We start from the raw sequence: 20562 nt of genomic DNA on the forward strand, positions 1-20562 counted from the left end.
GAAAATTAAAATTTAATATAAGCCAGTCCTTTAAAAAGGACTGTTCACTGATAATACTTGCGCAGGTGTTCTCCATTCCAGTAACGTGGAACGAGATCTCCGTTTAGGCGTGCAAGTTTGTAGGTGCCTGGATGAAGGACTTCTTCAATCTGGTAAGGTCCTTCCCAATTAGGTTCGAACACTCCAGCAGTAGGGTCGTGGGTATTTAAGAAAACTCATTGTAGCACCAAATCACCGACGTTGAATTTTCTTTCCTTAACTTTGGAGTTAAAGTACCGGGCGACTTTTTGCTGGTATGCAGCAACTCGGAGTTGGGCTTTCTCCTGTATCTCATCAATTGAGTCTAGGGACTCCATCATTAGCTGGCTGTTCTGGTCCTGGTCGTATGTTAGGCGTCGATGTGAGGGGGGATCTAATTCGACAGGCAACATCGCCTCATATCCATAGGCTAAGGAAAATGGAGTATGTCCTGTCGCTGTTTGGTGAGACGTTCTATAAGACCAGAGGACTTCAGGAAGCTGCTCTGGCCATGCTCCTTTAGCTTCTTGAAGCCCCTTCTTCAGGGTGTCTTTAAGAGTTTTATTCACGGCTTTGACCTGCCCGTTTTCTTGGGGGTGCGCAACTGAAGAAAAGCTCTTAATAACTCCATGTCCTTCGCATAAATCGGTGAATAAGTCACTGTCAAATTGGTTTCCGTTGTCTGAAACTATCTTTCTGGGCAGACCATATCGACAGACAATGTTCTTGATGACGAAGTCAAGAAATTTCTTGGTCGTGATGGTTGCGAGTGGTTCAGCTTCGGCCCATTTGGTGAAGTAATCGACTGCTACGACTGCGTACTTTACTCCGCCTTTCCTTGTAGGTAGGGATCCAATCAAATCTATCCCCCATACTGCAAAAGGCCATGGACTTTGCATCTGTTTTAATTCGTTTAGAGCTGCTCGTGGAATGTTGGAGAATCTTTGACATTTATCGCATCTTCGTACAAACTCCACCGAATCCTCGTTCATAGTTGGCCAGAAGTAGCCTTGCCTTAGAATCTTCTTTGCCAAACTCTGCCCCCCAGCGTGATCCCCACAGAAGCCTTCATGCACCTCTTTCATGAGTTCCTTAGCTTTTTCTGGTGTAACGCACCTGAGTAGTGGTAAGGAATATCCTCTCTGGTACATAACACCATCGACCAGTATGTACCTAGCAACCTACCTTTGTAGAGTTCTGGCTTTGTTTCTATCTGTTGGTAGCGTGCCGTTTGTCAGATACTCCAAATAAGGTGCCATCCATGTATCTTCCATTCGAATTTCCATACTGGATCCGACTGCTTGTATGCTTGGTTTACTCAGTCTTTCTACTGGCACAATGTTCAGAGTGTCAGCATCCTTCGCGCTCGCGAGTTTGGCTAAGGCATCTGCGTTTGAATTCTGATCTCTCGGAATTTGCTGGAGGGTGTACTCAGTGAACTGGGCTAGCAAGTCTTGTTTTATTTAAGTAGGCCACCATTTTTAAACCTCGCACTTGATATTATCCTAGAATTTGATTCACCACCAGCTGTGAATCATTGTAGATATCAAGCGTCTTTATGGTCATATCTTTTGCCATTCTTAACCCAGCGAGGAGTGCTTCGTATTCTGCTTCATTATTCAACCCGGTGAAGTCGAACCTGATGGCGCAGTGAAATCGATGCCCTTCCGGCGTTATCAATATCACTCCCGCTCCAGCGTGGGATTCGTTGGACGATCCATCCGTGAATAACTTCCACGAAGGAGATTTTTCTTGAGGTTCAGGCGCTTTAGGTTGTTCACACTGCTCATTGTCTAGGAGTTCGGTGAATTCTGCAATAAGATCGGCCAAGACTTGTCCTTTTACTACTGCTCGCGGTGAATAACCAATGTCGATTTGTCCTAGTTCAACTGCCCATTTTAATAATCGCCCAGCCGCTTCTGGTTTTTGCAAGACTTGTCGCAGGGGCTTGTCAGTTAAAACTGTGATAGGATGGGCTTGGAAGTAGGGGCGTAGCTTCCTTGAGGCTAGGATTAAGCAATATGCTAACCTTTCAATTGGTGGATATCTTAATTCTGCACTGATTAGTCTCTTGCTGACATAGTAGACTGCCTTTTGTTGGCCTTCTTCCTCTCGCACTAGTACCACGCTAGCAGCAACTTCAGTAATCGCCAGGTAAATAAACAAAGTTTCTCCTTTGATTGGCTTTGATAAGATGGGAGGCTGTGCCATATGGGCTTTCAAGGCCTGGAATGCTTGCTCGCAGTCTCCTGTCCATTCAAACTTCTTATTTCCCCTAAGTAGATTGAAAAAAGGGACGCACTTGTCTGTTGATTTCGAAATGAATCTACTTAGGGCTGCGATTCTCCCAGTTAAAATTTGTATATCTTTGATCCTTTTTGGCGACTTCATGTCGATCAGGGCTTTTATCTTGTCGGGGTTGGCCTCGATCCCTCTTGAATTTACAATGAACCCCAAAAACTTCCCTGATCCTACTCTGAAGAAACATTTGAGGGGATTTAACTTCATCTGGTACTTGTTCAATACATTAAAGCACTCTTGTAAATCCCTTATGTGTCCTTCTTCCTTCTTAGACTTTACCAGCATGTCGTCCACGTATACCTCCATGTTTACTCCGATCAGCTCCTTAAACATGTGGTTGACTAGCCGTTGGTAAGTCGCACCTGCGTTTTTCAGTCCGAAGGGCATTACTTTGTAACAGTATAAGCTCGTATCGGTCCGAAAGCTGGTGTGATCCTCGTCAGGGGGATGCATGCTAATCTGGTTGTAGCCTGAATATGCATCCATGAATGAGAGGATCTCGTGCCCGGTAGTTGCATCGACTAGCTGGTCGATTCTTGGGAGTGGGAAGCAGTCTTTTGGGCAGGCTTTATTGAGGTCTGTAAAATCCACGCAGGTCCGCCACTTGCCGTTAGGCTTGGGAACCAGCACTGGATTGGAGACCCACGATGGATAAAATGCCACCCTGATGAACCTATTCTCCTTTAGTCTTTCAACTTCTTCTTTTAAGGCTCTCAATCTATCCTTATCGAGCAGCCTTCTCTTTTGTTGCACGGGTGGAAAGGTCTTGTCTATGTTTAGGACATGGCTGATAACTGCAGGATCTATCCCAGCCATGTCTTTGTGCGACCAGGCGAAAACCTCCTGGTTCTTTCGCAAAAATTCCACCAGTGCATGCTTCATGGTAGGCTCTAAGTTTTTCCCAACCTTTACGACTCTGGTCGGGTCTTTTCCATCAAGTAGGACCTCCTCCAGGTCTTCGACGGGTCCAACGTTTTCTTCAAAATCCCCAAAGCGAGGATCTAAGTCTCTATCCTCACTTTGGGCAACACCCTATTTGGTGACTTCATCACCGGATTGAGCTTGTGTATCAACTGCCATCTGCAACCTATCTGAGGTAGTGCTCTTTGACGCTCCATTCTTCGCCTTTGTGATTGAGGCGTTGTAGCACTCCCTGGCTTCCCTTTGATTTCCCAACACGCGTCCTACCCCCGCGTCTGTTAGGAACTTCATGGCCAAGTGCCACATAGAGATGACGGCCCGTAGATAAACCATTATAGGCCTTCCAATGACGACATTGTACGCCGAAGGACAATCGACCACTACAAAAGTGGCGAGTAATGTCCTTGTTGCAGGCGCTGTACCCATCGTCACTGGTAGTTTGATCAATCCGGCGGGGGCGAGTCCTTCCCCAGAGAAACCGTATATCGTTTGGTTGCAGGGCTCCAAGTCCTTAACGGACAATTTCATGCGTTCCAGTGTTGATTTATACAGGATATTTACTGAACTTCCTGTATCGACCAGTACTCTCTTCACCATCATGTTGGCCATCTGGATGTCCACGACCAGCAGATCGGAATGTGGGAACCAGACGTGCTGGGCATCGCCATCAGAGAAGGTTATCTCACCTTCCTCTGACCGAGCCTTCTTTGGTGCACGATCCTCCAGAGTCATCATCTCGATGTCCTGGTCGTGGCGTAGAGTCTGAGCATATTGTTCCCTGGCCTTTCTGTTGTTTCCCGCGAGGTGCGGGCCTCCACAGATGGTTAAGAGTGTGCCAGTCACGAGGGCAGGCTGTAAGGGTGGCGAGCGTTGGCACATGGGGGCCTGCTCGTTGCTACCCGGAGCTTCTCGTTGGGAATTTCTCGAGGCCCTTACGTATCTTCTCAAGTGTCCTTGTCTAATAAGGAACTCGATCTCGTCTTTCAACTGGTTGCATTCATTGGTGTCATGTCCGTAGTCGTTATGATAACGACAGAACTTGGTTGTGTCTCTCTTCGAAATATCATTTCGAATGGGACCAGGTTTCTTATAAGGGACACTCGAACTTGTGGCCTGATAAACCTCTCCTTGAGACTCGACGAGGGCAGTGTAGTTAGTGAACCGAGGTTCATAACGATTACCCTTGGCTCGTTTATTGTTGGAGGTGGAAGGCTCATTGTGAGGCAGTTTTCCACCATTCTTGCCATTGCCGTTGCCGTTCCCGTTGCCTTTGCCATTGCCATTAGGTTTGGACCCATTGGCGGCTTTGGCGGGTTCGGCAGCCTTCTTATCCTTGCCTGAGGGCTTTCCATCGTCGGCAATGGCTTCTTCGAGCTTGATGTAACGATCAGTCCGGTCCAAGAATTCCTGGGTAGTTCTGACCCCATCTTTGCGAAGTCTTTTCCAGAGGGGGGAACGGCGCTTAACTCCTGCGGTTATAGCCATCATTTTGCCTTCGTCTCCGACCGTTTTTTCCCCAGCTGCTGCTCGCATAAAACGCTGGATGTAATCCTTCAGTGATTCCCCATCCTGCTGGCGGATTTCAACCAACTGATTTGCTTCGGTCGGATGCACGCGACCAACATAGAACTGTCCGTAGCATTCCCTTACGAACATCTCCCAGGAAACTATACTTACGGGTGGGAACTTAAAAGACCACTCCTGCGCGGCTTCAGAAAGTGTTGCAGGGAAGATCCTGCACCGAGCGTCTTCGGACACTTTCTGAATGTCCATTGGAATCTCAAACTTATTGACATGAGATACTGGGTCTCCGTAGCCGTCAACGTTTGGAAGTGTTGGCATTTTGAACTTGCTTGGAGTTTCTGCATTGGCTATCCTCTGTACGAATGGAGTGCCTTTTCTCCTATCGTGGTCGATATAAGGCGTTCTTCCCCCGACCAGCTATTGCACTGTCTGGTTAAGGGCGTCTATCTGGGCCTGTATAGCAGCAGGAATTGTTGTGGCTTCTGTTGCTGGGGGAACGTTTTTGCCGTGTCGCTCGCGGCGATCGTTGAGTACATCTCTCAAATCCTTGTCTCTTCTCCGCTGCTCGCTACCCCCGAGCCGGTTGAAGACGTTATTCTGCCTGGGCTGCCCCCCAGCATCCCGTCCATTGGGTTGGTCATCTTGAGGCACCTGGCTCCCACCTTTACCTCTTTCTCCGTTCCTCCTACCAGCATTTCCCTTGCCTGAGTCGGCCTCATTATATCCATGGCCATCTCTGAACCTTAATTGGCTATGGTGGGATCGACTGTTCCCTCTATTTCCATCCCTGGCTGAAACGTCCCGAGCGTTAGAGGGCGACTTGCGCTGGTCGTGGTGTCCCCGTGCATTATCATGCCGTGGGGGACCCCGGACCGCAGAGCCTAACTCTGAGTCTCTCTTATTACCAGGAGGGTACTGACCTCTGTTCGGTAGGTTTGGCCCATCATCCCTACGGCGTCTAGGACTGCAATGCTGATGCTCGGCCCTATTCTGCCTCTGTTGCGGGGGATTGCCCCGAGCAGCTTGGGATGGTGGCTGTGCGTCAGGGTCCAGTGGGACATCGTCATGGGGTACTCGAGGCTGCTCGGGCCTTTGCAGACTTGAGGGCTGGTTTGGTGGGCTAGGATTGAGACCCCTCTAGGGTGGCCCATTTGGAGGTTGGTCAGGCTGCGAGACAGGTGCGACCTGATTTCTAGCCAGTCGCAAGGCTGCTTCGAGGGCCGCCATGGCTTCGCTCTGTCGACGGTCCACCTCCGCCTGCCTTTCGCTTAACTCCGCGTGCTTCCATTCGATCTCTCGCTGCTGCTGCGCCATAACTTCAGCAGCAGTTTCCTGATTGGCTCTCAGATTAGCCAACTCTTCCTGCAACGCCCCCAGGGTACTCTTTAGCGTTGCATCATCCATCTCTTCTTCTTCAAAATCCAGATGTGGCTCATCCTCCGCCACACTTGCAGGAGGAGGAGGAGGAGGAGGTGGCGGGTTTGACGGTGCAGCGGCGGCCGCTTGACCAGTTTTCTTTGCAGCTTTCGCCATCAGTTTTCTCAACAATGATAAATCAAGCTCTCAATGAAAGCACCAGAATGTTGACCCAGATTTTGGCCAACTGACACAGAGTCAGAATATGGTTGATGTGAATTAATGTGTTGAGAAGAACGTAATGACAAAAATAAATAAGACACGATATTTTATAGTGGTTCGGCCCCAGGATCTGGTAATGACCTACGTCCACTTAGGTTGTTATTGATGTGAGAATCAAAGGAGTGATCAAAGAACTAGAGTTCAATGAGTTTCACCAACCTCTGAAGAACAATACAATATTTTCAATGGAATTACCCTAGTATTCAGTAATTCGAGAGCCAAAAGTCCCTCCTTTGAGCTATATTTCTCTATTTATAGGCTCAAGAGGGATTACATGATTTAGTTGCCGATATACTCTCCTATACAACCGGATATTCAGGAGATTGTGTGAGTAAAATTCGAGATTATACAAAGATCTCAATATAAATGTAATGTTGTACGCGGAACCATCGACCAGACTGGTCGCAGGTATGATCGGGCCGCCTCCTGCTTCTAATACGCCTTCTGGTCGATACTCTAGCAGAGTTCTCCCAGGTGTCAGCCACGTGTCCAGGGATCACTTGCCACATCATCAATGCCAATTTTTTGGATAAGAGTAATTAAATAAAATATAAATATATTAGTACTCGAAATAACTTTCATACCATTGGAGATGGTGAAAAATCTTTCAATTAATGATGCTATAGAATCTATTTGAAGATTTATTGATTAATTTATACTTACTAATTTGTTCAAACTTTGATGTCTCTTTTTCCCAACCACCTCCAACAATCTCAATATGACCCACACAACATAAACATTTGATAACATCTAAAACATGATAGAAAAAGAGGATCAATTGCTTAGCGGGACTCTACACCGACAGTTAAAAACTGTAGGCATAGAGACCAACGCCGACAACTAATAACTGTCACCGTTGCTTTTGACTGTCGCTATTGACCCCAACGCCGACAGTTAATTCAAGACCAATGCCGACAGTTAAAAGGTATCGCTATTGACCCCAACGCCGACAGTTAATTCGAGACTAATGCCGACAGTTAAAATGTGTCGCTATTGACCCCAACGCCGACAGTTAATTCAAGACCAATGCCGACAGTTAAATGTTGTCGCTATTGATACCAACGCCGACAGTTAATAAAAGTCCAACGCCGACAATCATAAAATGTCGCCAAAATTCAAATAAAAAATCTAAAATTATAATTAATGAATAGTATAACTTTAAAACTAAACTAAATTATGTAAATATATATTTATAAAAATTATGTATTTATTAACTTTTAAAACTATATTTTTTTTGTTTCTAAAATTTTCATATTATTAACTTTTGTATTTTAATAATTTTTATATCAAAATTTAAATTTATTATTCTTTAACATATTTATAAAATTTGTATTAGTTAAAAAATAATTATTTTATTAATTGGAAAAATATACTAAATTATGCAAATATATATAATTTAAAAATACATAAATGTATATATTTATAAAAATTATTTCAGACACACGAAACATTATTGATACTCGGAAACCCCCAAACCCCAATCGAGAGACCCATACTCGGAAACCCCCAAACCCCAAACTCAGAAACCCCAACGAAGAGACCCAAACCCAAACCTCAGTTAGCGTCGAAACCCCCAACGGAGAGACCTAAACCCACGACAGAGGTATTTCTCCTTCCCTCAACTCTTGTTTTTAATTTTTTTTTGCAACTACTTCTTCTTCTTCTTCTTCTTCTTCCTCAATCTCAAGGTTTATAATTAATCAATCTCAGTTTCTTTATTTGCTAATTTTAAATCTTTACCATTGATTTGTGATGTTGCATTTGAAACAGATGGTCGAATTGTTTAAAAATATAAGGGAGAGGATGTTGCATCACACATTCTCTTTTAGTAGATGGCTGGGATGAAGCCTAGACGCCTCGTGTTGTGCCTCACTGCCTTCAGGTAAGAGCAACTCTATGTCGAGCCTTCTCTCCCTTTGCATTTACACTCTTTGTTTCTTTCCAATCAAAGACCTGTATATTTCTTCTCACACTTTCTTTCTTATATTTGATTTTAATATTAGTGCTACAGGAGAAGATGATAAAGTTTATTTTTCTTTTATGGGTTTATGGTGTTTGATCATATTTGTACCCATAGTAGAAACTGAAAATAGGGCTGGGCTCACAGAGACAAATATGTGCAATGTGTGTGAGAATTTTTTAATTTCATTTTGGTATTTACAGCTACAAATTTGTGTGCCATGGGTATTATTAAATCATGTGCCTAGCACTTTGAATATGGAATCTCTGCAATGTGTATTTGAATTATCTTTACTTTTATATATAACTTCATTAATTTATTGAGGTAACTCTATAGGTTCATACGAATGTGATGGGGCTGCTAGTTAGGATCTTTCTTTAAACCTCTTGGACTATCCAAAATCTCATTTATGTTAGCAACTCTGTAAGTTCATTCAAATGTATATTGTTCTTTTTTTTATATGTCTGATTTCTTGTTTTTTTTTTTTCATTTGGGTTCTAGCTTTTTGAGTTATTATGTCTGCATCTTCCCTAACAAAGGACTGTAGATTGTATTTTATTTGGGAACTCAGCCCTATTCAAGCAAATGCGATCATTTTGTACCTATTTTGTTTATATGTTGATTGGGTTACACACCTTGATGTGTGGTAGTTAGTTCAAAGTTTGTATCTATATGCTATAATGGCTTTAATTCAACAAGCAAGACTTGATTTGATAAAATAAGCTGATTGTATATTTATCTATACCCAATTGCAATAACTGCTAAAATATTTAGCCCACTATATATTATGCTTTACATTTTCTGTACATAAATTAACACTGAGCTTACTAGATTTTTTAATTTTGTTAAATATGGGTGTTGCTGCACTTTAGAAGTACATAGGGAACTTAGGTGGTATATATGTTATATAGGAGACTTTAATGTTTCATCAACCACCTATTTTACTCCAAAAGACTTAAATATGTAAATTATTCCAGAATACGTAGAAAAGAATGAGGGAGCTGAGACACCAGCTAAGGACTTTGAAGCCATCTTTTCTCGTAACACTATTCAGTTTTGATTTTTTTAAAGCTAATAACTATTGATGCTTGGGGACTTTGAAGCCTTCTTTTCTCGTAACACTACTCAGTTTTAATTTTCTGAAGCCAATAACTATTGATGCTTGGTGAAGTAGTATATCATTATCCCTATGAACCATAATATAATTTTTGTCATGTTATTGGTGAGCAAACTGATTTTAAAGAAAGATGGTGTACTGATAGGCCACCTTTGGCCTATGTATATGCAAGGAAAAGAGGAAAGGAAAAAGAGAATGCCAGGTCAGCTGAGAATAGTGCTAAGACAGGGGGGAATTAATAGGTGGTTATGTGGGAAGGGATAGGCTAAGGTATGGTGCAGATTTGTAAAGGTGCACCTGCTAATATTAGAATAATAGTCTGTTAGTGTTTGGGAAAAAGGGGTGTGGAATAGCTGAGAGAAAATTGTAAAGGGAGAGAATACAGGCTCTCGAAAATCCTGTAATTTGCTTATTCAATGAAATCATACTCTTTCTACTCCATTCTTTCTGAAATGTGTTGTTGAATTGGGCAGGGTTACTCTATCAATTGAGTTTGGTGCCTTTGTTGTAGAGGAGGAGCCCAACAGTAGCTACGTTCCACCACCCGTCCTCACCATCTTGGAAAAATTTGACCTTGTTTTTGAGATGCCACAAGGGTTACCACCCATTCGGTCAAAGGAGCATACTATATGCTTGAAGGAAGGCACGAGACCTATTAGTGTCAGGCCATACCGCTATGCTCAGGCCCAAAAAGATGAAATTGAGAGGTTGATGACAGAAATGTTACAAGCTGGAACAGTCCAACCTAGCACTAGTCCTTTCTCGAGTCCGGTGTTATTGTGAAGAAGAAAGATGGGACCTGGAGGCTTTGTGTAGATTACCGGGCTTTAAATCGAGCTACAGTTGTTGATAAATTTCCCATACCAGTCATAGATGAGTTGCTAGATGAGCTTTTTGGTGCCAAGGTGTTTTCCAAGTTGGATCTCAAATCCGGATATCATCGAATTCGGGTTTGTGCTAGAGATGTGGAGAAGACAACTTTTCGCACGCATGGAGGACATTACGAGTTCTTGGTCATGCCTTTTGGCTTGACAAACGCCCCCGCCACTTTCCAAGCCTTAATGAACGAGGTATTCTGTGATTTCTTGTGAAAGTTTGTCTTAGTTTTCTTTGACGATATTTTGGTGTATAGTCCTACCCTTGAAGAACATCAGTGCCACTTGGAGATGGTTCTTGAGCGTTTATTGCACCACCAACTTTATGCAAATCGTAAGAAGTGTTTATTTGCTCAAAGTCGTTTGGAGTACTTGGGCCATATTATTTCGGTTGAGGGAGTGGCAGCTGATCCACAGAAGATTGCGGCTATGGCTAAATGGCCTATTCCCAAGACTTTGAGGGATTTACGAGGATTTTTGGGTCTAATCGGATATTATCAGAAGTTTGTACAAGGGTATGGACAGATTGCAAAGCCTTTGACAGATCAATTGAGAAAAGATGCTTTTGGCTGGTCGGATGAGGCACAAGAGGCTTTTATTCGTTTGAAAGAGGCAATGTGCTCGGTACTGGTTTTAGCACTACTTGATTTTTCTAAACCATTTGTATTAGAAGTTGATGCCTTGGGCAGTGGGTTAGGGGTGGTGTTGATGCAAAATCAACGACCCATTGCTTTCTATAGCTAAGTCCTTTCCCCTAGAGCACGCACCAAGTCCATTTATGAGCGGGAATTGATGGCAATCATGCTAGCAATACAGGAATGGCGTCCTTATTTGTTGGGTCGCAAGTTTTTAGTCCGCATAGATCAGCGAAGCCTCAAGTACTTCCTGGAACAAAGATTGGTGGCTTCCGAACACCAAAAATGGTTGACTAAATTGCTGGGGTACGACTTTGATATTGTCTATAAGCCCGGATTAGAAAACAAGGCTGCCGACGCACTGTCTAGGATTCATCAGGATGTATCCTTGATTGCCATCTCCGTTCCCACCCTTCTTTCTATCCCAGATTTACAATCCCATGTCGCAGCAGATCCGAATTTGGCAAAAGTGATTCAAGACTTGAAGTTGGGGCGTGACACAGGGGGTTATTCATTATTCCAAGGTTGTTTAAAGTTTCGTGGGTGGTTGGTCATTCTGGCATCTTCACCATTTATTCCACTACTACTTCATGAGTACCACGGTAACACCATGGGAGGACATTCTGGGGTCTTTAAAACATTTCAACGGCTGGCTAAAGATCTTTATTGGGCTGGGATGTGAAGGGATGTTTAGAAATATGTCTCAGAATGTGCTATTTGTCAAAAAAGTAAATATTTGGCTCAGTCACCTGCTGGTTTACTTCAGCCACTGCCCATTCCAGAGCAGATTTGGGAAAACATATCAATGGATTTCATCGAAGGTCTCCCAACATCGAATGGGTTTGATACTATTTTTGTGGTGGTGGACAAACTTACAAAGTATAGTCATTTCATACCTCTTCGCCATCCATTCTCAGCCACCACCGTTGCTGCAATATTCATTAAAGAGGTAGTCCGGTTACACAATATTCCCCATTATATCGTTTCCGATCGTGACAAGGTGTTTATGAGCATCTTTTGGAAATAGTTGTTTCGTTTACAAGGAACACAACTCAAGCATAGTACCACGTACCATCCACAATCTGATGGGCAAACAGAAGTGGTGAATCGATGCTTGGAAACATACTTCCGATGCTTTGTGAGCACCAAACCGAAGCAGTGGGTTGGGTGGCTGCCTTGGGCAGAATTTTGGTACAACACATCCTATCATACAGCAGCTGGGATGACTCCATTCTTCGCAGTTTATGCCAGGGACCCTCCTCCAGTGCTTAAATTCGAACCTGGCAGCACTAAAGTCTCCGTCGTGGAAGATACCCTTAAGGCATGAGATGAGGTCTTAGAATTGCTTAAGCTGAACCTCCAACGAGCACAACAAAAAATGAAAATGCAGGCAGAAAGGAAGCGTCGGGATGTCCATTTTGACGTGGGTGACTTTGTTTATGTCAAGCTGCATCCATATCGACAAAGATCTTTGGCTAAACGTTGCAATGAGAAGCTTGCTCCTCGTTACTTCGGACCATTTCCTGTGTTAGCCAGAGTTGGGACAGCAGCATATTAGCTTCAATTACCTCCAGATGCCACTATTCATCCAGTCTTCCATGTGTCCTTGCTACGGGCTGCCTTGGGATCGCATCAGTAAGCCTCTATACTACCTCCTGAATTGAACGCCGACCTTGAATGGACCCTCACTCTTGAGATAGTATTGGATGTATGTCTGGGCACTCACAAAACCCCTCCGCAAGCTCTGATTAAATGGCGTAATCTCCCAGCATTTGAGGCCACTTGGGAAGATTTTACAACTCTGCAGCAATAGTTTCCTCTCTTTCACCGTGAGGACAAGGTGAATCTTTGGGCAGGGGTATTGATAGGCCACCTTTGACCTATGTATATGCAAGGAAAAGAGGAAAGGCAAAAGAGAATGCCAGGTCAGCGGAGAATAATGCTAAGACAGAGGGGAATTAATAGGTGGTTATGTGGGAAGGGATAGGCTAAGGTATGGTGCAGATTTGTAAAGGTGCACCTGCTAATATTAGAATAATAGTCTGGTATTGTTTGGGAAAAAGGGGTGTGGAATAGCTGAGAGAAAATTGTAAAGGGAGAGAATACAGGCTCTCGAAAATCCTGTAATTTGCTTATTCAATGAAATCATACTCTTTCTACTCCATTCTTTCTGTTCTGTGTTGTTGAATTGGGCAGGGTTACTCTATCATGTACTTATTGTAAGATCAAGTGAATTGATAATGATGTAAAGAACCAAATTAAATGATGAGTGGCTAACTACAATTAACAAGTGTTAAAGAATCACTCATTTTTCAAAATGTTACAGAAAATGGTAATATCCAATAAAGTATTCAAGGTGCACTTATCTTTTTATATATATGATTATATATAATCTGGATGGCTTGGGTGGGTACTATCTGACATGGTGATCAAGCTTTTGGGTTTTGTCATTGTTTTATCCATATAAATGCCTTGTTACAAGTTTGTGTACTACTATAGTTTATGATTTTTCATTTTATATTTTCATTACGTTGAATATATATTATCTTTTTTTATGCAGGGTAAACTGATCCAGCAATCGAATTGTCGAGATTATAAGTGCTTGTTGAGATTTTTTGTTTGGTAAAATCAATGGTAGTGATTTTCTTCCACTCATTGCCTTTTCATTTTTCAATTGTTGTGTATTATTTGTTTAATGAGTAAAACTGAGTTGATTTTGGCTAAGTTGTTTCTTATATGATTAGTTTCTCTCTAATTTGAGAAGTATTGCATGTAAAAAGTATGCCCATAATTGATTCTTGTTAAGATTAATAAATGTGAAAAGATTGATTATTTATATTCGTTCTGAAATTCAGTTTTTTGGATTTGTAACTATATCATTAAATGCATTGGACTTGCTCTGCCATTTTAGTCTAGTTTTAGAGGTTGACAATATATTACACTTGCTATGTTTGTGTGGTCATTTGTATGACTTTAGAATAACATTTTTTAACCATAATATATATTTTAACTTGGATAGGACATAATTCTAATTACCTTGTTCTTGCTTAAGTGAGTACTTTGACTTTCTAAATTTAATGTCTATTTTTTGAACTCATTTTTGTATCTTGCTAAATAAGAATAGAGTTATTTTATTAGCTTGTTATCACTTTGTTGTATTCTCTCTCCAATCACTTGAGCTAACTAAGGCACTATTTATTAATATAATTTGTCATTTTCCATTTAAACTATGCCTTGCTTATTATGCTACTAAACGTGCCAAGAATAAAATGCTTCAAGTAAGGTATCATATATTTGGATATTGTGTTTTATCATTATAACTCAAGTCAATTGCTTAAGTAAAGTATTTAGTTTATTTCAGAGGTGTGGTGAGAAAGTTGCATAATGATTATTGCCAAGAGCCCGTGAGCATAAGAAGCAAGCAAGAATGTCATTGTCTTGATTTTTCATTTAATAATTTGTTTAATTATAGAATATTCAAAACATTACATTCAACATAATAGACAAGCTAAACTTCTTTGGTATAGTATTACATGCAAAATGTTATATTTTTATATATATTGTTTTTGCTTGATTTTTATATTATTTGTAATTGTTACATGATGATTATTGCCAAGAGCCAAGAAGTGAGCATAAGAAGCAAGCAAGCATGTCATTACATTTTACAGCACCTGCACAAACAAAACAAAAGTTTGATATTAGTATATTGGTTGATAATTCATAGTTATATTGGACTCTAAGTTTCATTCTTTTGGACTAACATTTATTTGAGCACGAAACTTTTTTTTGTTTCCCATTCATACTTGTATTATTTTTTAGTACAATATATTACATGTTATAATATTTCAAGCATTAATTTATTTTTAGTTAGTGGAATTAGTGAGGAGCGTTAGAAAAGCTTGCTATTGATTAGAAGAGGTATATTCTTTTATTCTTTTTAATATTATACATGTGTATGTTAGAGGAGTTTGAATATGTTAAATATTTATCCATAGTGAAGTAGGTTCTGGGATTATAATTTTGTGCTGCGGTGATAATAGAAGGATGAAAACTTGCATATATTAGTGAAGTAGGTTCTGAGAATTTTGTGTGGTGTCGTGATATATGGATGAAAACTTGTGTGTTGTTTGATTTGTTTGTGTTGATTGTGATAGATGGCTAGGTTAGTAAATTAGGGGATATGTTGTTATAATTTTTCATGTTTGGTGTATTATAATGTGATATTTTATGTTTTAGGGATGATTTTAGAAAGAAATCCATAGCAGCCAATCCTTACTTTGGAAACACTATTAGTGACGAGGGTGAGTACAAGGACAAGAAGAAGAAAGATATGTTGTTTGACAATGAATTTAGTGTTTTATTTTATTTGTAATTTTTATTAGAGTAAAATATTCTTTTTAGAGTGGTTAATTATTTACATTCTAAATCTAGTTATATATTTTTTAAGGTCAGGACTATTATATTTATAGATAAGACTATATGATTTTTGAGTCAAGTAGTAATGTTATATTTGTTTCAAAATTTGTTTTATTAGATTTCTAAATTCTTTGTATAAGTTTTGTTATTTTAATCTATAATTTTTTAGATTTGTATATAAATGTTTCATTTAAATCATAATTTTTAATTTAAAATAAAAATAAATAATTTTTTTGCAAGCAACGACGACACCTAATAACTGTCGGTGTTGCTAGCAACGACGACACCTAATAATTGTCGGCGTTGCCAGCAACGATGACACCTAATAAATGTTGGCGTAACCAGCAACGACGACACCAAATAACTGTTGGCGTAGCTACCCCTACGCTGGCATAGGCAAATACGACAATTAAAAACCGTCGAGAAATCCTGTTTTTGTCGTAGTGATGAAGATCTTATAATATCAAGATCAATAATTTAAAATAAAAAATTTAAAGATTAACAAACATTAATAATTGAATAAATATCCAAACTTTAAATATTAACAAGCATTAATGATTAAATAAATACTCGAGAAGATTCGGTTATCATTAACACGTAAATCAATCAAATTTAGAGATGTGAATTGAAATTCATTGAAAATTAAAATTGAAAGAATTTAAAGAGAAAAACAGAGAAAAAAATTAGTCGAGGAAAATATGAGATTAATAGAGAATGTTAGGAATATATATAGATTCACAAAGAGATATTTATCTATATTTAAATAATAATATCTTATAAATATCTCATTTAAATTTAAAAAAATAACATTTATTATTATTAAAACCTATAAAATGAATATAAAAATTAGATTAATGGAGAAAATAGATAGAGTGGTTTGAAGAGTTTTTAGAGTGTCACATCATCTCCTTGGTGCTCTCCTTTATATATTGATATATTTTTTTATTCATTTTAAATAATAATAGTAATTAAATAAAATATAAATATATTATAACTTGCAATAACTTCCACTCCATTGGAGATTGTGGAAAATCTTTCAATTAATGATGCTACAGAATCTATTTGAAGATTTATCGATTAACTTATACTTAATAATTTGTTAAAACTTTGATGTCTTTTTTTTCCCAACCACCTCCAACAATCTCAATATCACTCACAGAACATAAACATTCGATAACATCTAAAACATGATAGAAAAATAAGATGAATATGTTAGAATATCAAGATCAATAATTTAAAATAAAAACTTTAAAGATTAACAAACATTAATAATTGAATAAATACCCGAGATGATTGTGTCATTAACACATAAATCAATCAAATTTGGAGATATGAATTGAAATTCATTGAAAATTGAAATAATTTTGAGAGAAGAAAAGAAAAAAAATAGAGTAGACTAAAAAATATAAGATTAATAGAGAATGTTTAGAGTATATATAGATTCACAAAGATATATTTATCTATATTTAAATAATAATATTTTGTAAATATCACATTTAAATTAAAAAAATTACATTTATTATTATAATTTATAAAATGAATAAAAATAATTAGAATAAATGATAAAATAGATAGAGTGGTTTTGTAACCCTAAATTCTAGCTATAATTGTAGAAAATAAAGATGTTGAAAAATTAGCATAATAAATCGTAAAAAAGTGTTGCCTTCTTTATTGAAAATTTAAAATAAATATAATCCGAGTTCAGAAAAAATAAATAATAGTCTTTACAATAAAATAAAATTAAAACTAGGCAACATTAAATCATAAAGTTCATAATTTCCCAAGAAAATAACACGCGGTTGTACGACCCCCACATATTCACACCAGTCTTACTATTGGGAATCCACTCACCACCAATCATCTAAGGTTAACTTATTCTGCAAAAATAAAAGAAAGGAATGAGCTTTTAAGCCCAGTAAGGAAAATACACATCAACTAATATAGAAATCAATCATAAACTCACAACGAATAATTTCACATTCAATACTATATTCATAACAGAAAACAATGTCATAATCTATCCTATATTACCGTCATACTAAAAATCACACATAGATCTAGATCATAAATTATATCATGCAATCATAACATTTGTCATAAACACATCATAAATAACAAATCATATAATCACATAGTCATAACAATCATACCATCAGTTCATACAAGAGTTCATAGCAATGCTAATTTATACTAATCATACAAGATCAAAATATATCTTAGGCCATAGGTCATAATCATAGGTCATAGTCATAATAACAAGACAGGTATACACTACAAGAAAAACCAATTTTAGAGGCACTATAGTAGGGGTGACTCAATGTCGCCCCTAATATACAAAAGATTAGGGATGACAATTAGGGAGTCGCCCCTAATATTCTCAAACAATATTTGTGGTGATGTGTCGCCTCTAATAAATGAAAAGTTCACCTTAATAATGAAACATTTAGTCTAGAAATAAAAGGGAAATTTAGGTGGTATTTATTTTTTAGTAAAAATTATTAGGGGCGATATACCCCCGAACCCTCGTCCTCTTCGCCATTGTCACCTGCAAGCAAAGAAAAAAAAAAGTGCAGCTACGAAACCCCTCCCTCTCTCTCTCCCCCACCCCCCGCCAATTCTCCCCCATTTTCCCTAAATCTTCCCCATTTGATTTAAATCCAAATTCCTAACCCCTCTCTCTCTCTCCTATTCAATTTTCTCCCATTTTTTCAAAAAAGAAAACCCTTTCTCTCCACCACACCACACCACACCACACCATGACCACCACCACCAACATTGGCCGTCGGACCACCACCACGATGATCGCCGCCCAGTCCTTCGTCTCCCGACTTGCGCCTCTCGATTCGCTGCCTCTATAATGCCCTACTACTCTATAGCTATTACCATGTCATTTTAAAATGTGGCATTAACTTGCTAGTTGAGGTTTTCAACCAAGAGTGTGATTAAATTAAAGCAAAGACACACTTAATGAAACTTTAATAGAAAAAGGTTTGGACATCCATTAAGATTATAAAAATTTAACATTGGGATCCCAAAATATTGTTTAAAAAATATTTACAACTAAAAAGTTAGTGTACAGTCGACCTAAGCGACAAAACCAAACGTTTATAGAATGTTCCTCAAAACTACCCCTAGCCGTGGCGGCCAGGTAGGCCAAACATGTACACACCGCTCTACGCCCTCCATCTCATTCTTGGTCGGCCTTTCCCTTGCCCTTACCTGTACTATAGAGCACCCATGAGCCAAGGCCCAACAATAAAACCCCACAAACATAACATATAATAAATAATTTCAATAAATGCATAGCTTAAACAGATACAACATATAGTTAACATAGCGATCTAAGTCGATCAAGGTGTTTTACCAGGCACCAGGTTCATGGTATTCACTAAGCGGGTGTGTACAAAATCATAGATGGTCATACCATGGTGACCTGCATTCAGCATGCTTGTTGACATTTCTGGCCCTTTTCGATCACGACCTTTGCAAATCTCTACCCTTGCCGATCCCAACCCTTGGTGATTCCAGCCTTCGCCGATCCCAGCCTTTGCCGATCCTGACCTTCGCCGATCAATCATAAACACATAAACATGACATAACAATTATAAAAATTCATACATAATGGTAAACATAGACAATTGGGCCATGCCCCGCTCTATGGAGAGAAACAATTATCTTACCTGAGTCCTAAGCTGATAGTAGCAAGCGATCCCGAGCAAAATGCCTATCCCGGGCCTTAGCAGTAAAACCTAGTCACAACATAATAATAAACAGGCATCACAATTTAAATCAATTAAAAGCCTTTGAAACAACATTCTAGTCTCTGGGACCTCGAATTCTACTAAACCAGGAAGAAGGATCATTCCTGAGTCCTTAAGTTTGAATTCCCGAACCCAAAACCCCTAATTGGTCACTATTTTCTATTTGAGTCGTTGTAATGCCCCGACAAATTCTAGACCTCGGACCATTGAAAACTACTTAAAACGTAGCTACTATTTTGGAATACATATATACATAAAATAATAGAATTTATTAAAAATCCAAAATACGGTACGGAATACAAAATATGGGATCCCATCGTTATTTACATAAAAACATAAGCATAAACTTTAATTATTTGTTTGAAGACTAAGTGCGGAAATACATAAGAAATTAAAAATTAAAAGACATGAAACAACATCATCCTCGATCTTCCAGCAACCCATTCAATCAATCCAACCCCAATACACATGCTAAGCTGCCATGAATCCATCCAGCCTTCCTAGCTCATTTTCCTGCACCATCTAAAATAAAAGGAATGAGCCTAATGCCCAGCAAGGAAAATCTACTAAAAACATATATCATAAATCATAAGACTATATCATAAAACATATACTATAAAACATATGACGTAAAAATGTATATCATATATGACTACAATATTATTGGCTATTAACTCATTACCGTAGCATGTGATAAAACTATCTAGGTCCTCATTCTACTAATCGAGGTAGGTTAGATCACAAGGTAGTATATGATAACCTATCTAGGTCCTCAGTTTACTAATCTAGGTAGGGTAAATCATAACTCTAAACCATGATAATGATAAAAATCTTGGGGTTTGCTATGTAAGAAACTATAAGCCCCAAGCGACAAAAAACATATTCATACATATATACACAACACATAACATATCATAACACATATAATATAACCTATTTTCCTTACCAAAAAATGGGATAATGGAGACAAGAATGGGATTGGAAAACTCCTAAAAACCAACAGTAAGAATCATGAGTTCCTAAAGACATGGAGATGAAAAAGAGATCTAAACCATCAAGATAGAAACTTACCGAAGAACCTTAAGTTTCAAGAAATTTAGACACCTCACCAATAGTCATAAAATCAAGTTAGGATCTAAATTTTTTTAAAGAAAATAAAGGAACTGTGATGGATTAAACCTGAGGATAAGAATACATTGAATGGACTAGAACTTCAACCTAACCTATATCACTCTATCTTACTTCCCAAGTGTTTAGAAAAGCTTAGATTGAAAAACTTTTAATTCCCAAACCCTAGTGTTTTCTCTCTAGAATAAACTTAGTAGCTTGGAGCCTGTGAAGAATGCTTGAATAATGAATGAAATGGCTGAGTGCTAGGTCCTATTTAGAGAGTTCA

At 38.9% G+C, this 20562-nt stretch overlaps 1 long non-coding RNA gene across 1 annotated transcript; it reads left to right on the forward strand.

The window, feature by feature from the left end:
- Positions 1–7853: 7853 nt before the first annotated feature.
- Positions 7854–15532, forward strand: LOC133802133 (uncharacterized). The gene is made up of 5 exons (XR_009877160.1): positions 7854–8005; positions 8173–8284; positions 8699–8785; positions 13550–13623; positions 15226–15532. It is a non-coding gene; the product is annotated as an uncharacterized LOC133802133 (long non-coding RNA).
- Positions 15533–20562: the final 5030 nt, after the last annotated feature.

This window comes from Humulus lupulus, chromosome 9 (assembly GCF_963169125.1).
Source record: "Humulus lupulus chromosome 9, drHumLupu1.1, whole genome shotgun sequence".
NCBI lineage: Eukaryota > Viridiplantae > Streptophyta > Magnoliopsida > Rosales > Cannabaceae > Humulus > Humulus lupulus.